The sequence below is a fragment of the Colobus angolensis genome, unplaced genomic scaffold (assembly GCF_000951035.1).
Source record: "Colobus angolensis palliatus isolate OR3802 unplaced genomic scaffold, Cang.pa_1.0 Scaffold19, whole genome shotgun sequence".
In the NCBI taxonomy this organism is placed as follows: Eukaryota; Metazoa; Chordata; class Mammalia; order Primates; family Cercopithecidae; genus Colobus; species Colobus angolensis.
This window is the reverse complement of record NW_012115043.1, coordinates 2,036,596-2,038,139: the sequence shown is the minus strand read 5'-3', so window position 1 is coordinate 2,038,139 and position 1,544 is coordinate 2,036,596. Positions and strand designations below refer to the sequence as shown.

The 1,544-nt window shown below is 49.2% G+C and overlaps 1 protein-coding gene across 1 annotated transcript in view; it reads left to right on the top strand.

Moving 5' to 3' along the window:
• Positions 1 to 1,544, top strand: part of NOX5 (NADPH oxidase, EF-hand calcium binding domain 5) — a 42,781-nt gene that overhangs the window by 1,059 nt on the left and 40,178 nt on the right. The window lies entirely within an intron of this gene.

Genomic DNA, 1,544 nt, shown 5'->3' with positions numbered 1-1,544 from the left:
TGGGTTGATTCCAAGTCTTTGCTATTGTGAATAGAGAATGCACATACTTACAAGCTCTCATGTTTCTGGCAAGAACATATTGCAGTTTGGGAACCACTAGTTGTTAGGTGAATGCCCTTTTGGGCTGCGGAGGGCTGTCTTGAAACCACTAAAAGGTGGCTAGAAGTCAGTGGGAGGCGTGAATGTCTTGGGCGGCAGTGATGGGAAGCCGGCTTCAGCTCAGGAACTTGAGAAGCAGGCACTCGAAGCTTGGTTTCTGCACAGGCAGTGAGCATCCCATCAGTGAAGATTGAAGCAGAGTTATTGTTGGGTGGCGGGTGGGAAGAAGTGTGTGGGGCTGGGCCCGGGACAGTGGTTCTCTGGGGCTGGTGTGAAAAAAACCTAGGAAGCTCTTAAAAGAGGCTCCTTGGCTGATGTTGAAGCCACGAGGGATGAGAAGGTCTGATGGGAAGCTTCCTTCCAGCTGTGGGCTGCTTCTAGTACACAGAGATAGGAATAATACCTACCTCACTGGGCTGCACCAAAGACAGAAGGACCAATATACTCAGTAAAGTGCCTGGCACACTGGAGGGCCTGGAGCCCCCGCCTGGGAGCTTGCAGGAGCTGGCCTATCTCAGTGGGAGGCTGGGCAGCGGCATTGCCCTGGCCCTTAACACTTCTAGCTACAGGTTCTCTCAATGCCCCATCTCATCCCCCTCCTCTACAGAGAGTTGGGCCCTGGGGGCTTTGGACTGGCCTCTAGCAGGGGCTGCCTGGAGCACCCTCCTTGCTGCCTGCGGCTCCAGTAACTCACTAGGACCACAAGTTTATAGGCGAGGAGAGAGTGAGGACCTGGACAGGTGATCCGCGAGAAGAACCTGAGGAGTCTGAAGCCTGGGACTTAAGCCTGGCTCTGCCCTAAGTCAATGCAGGGGCCCTGGGAGGACATCTCTCTGTGCTCCCTCTGGGAAATGGGAATCCATATAGGACTTGCTGACTTGGAAGGTGAAATGAGTTAATAGGCATGAAAAAGAGAAGAGAAAGGCGTACGTACCTAACCATCAGGTGCTAGACAGATGTCCTGTGCCCGTCACAACTCTGCAAGGTGAGCTATCACTAACGCTTTTAATAAATGAGGAAACTGAAGCATGCGTGCACACACACACACTAAAGCATATGTGATATATGCGTATATATACACACATCCATACACACACTAAAGCCTATATGATAGATGCATATATATACACACACATCCATACATGCACTAAAACATATATTTATAAACCAAAAATAAAAATCCAAGCCCCTCAGCCATCTGAATGGACCCGTCGTCTTAGCAAAGGGCATTCCAAAGTTAGCCTGAAAAACTAGTTCAGGCCGTAATGGGAAGGAGCGACCAGACATGCCTCATTATACTGTCTTCCCTTGTGTAATTACTGATAGAACAGACTCTTTAAGTCTGATAAGAAACATTTACACTCTATTGTCTTTGAAGCCTGCTACCTGGAGGCTTTACCTGAATGATGAAACCTTGGTCTCCATAACCCCTTATTTTAACCTAG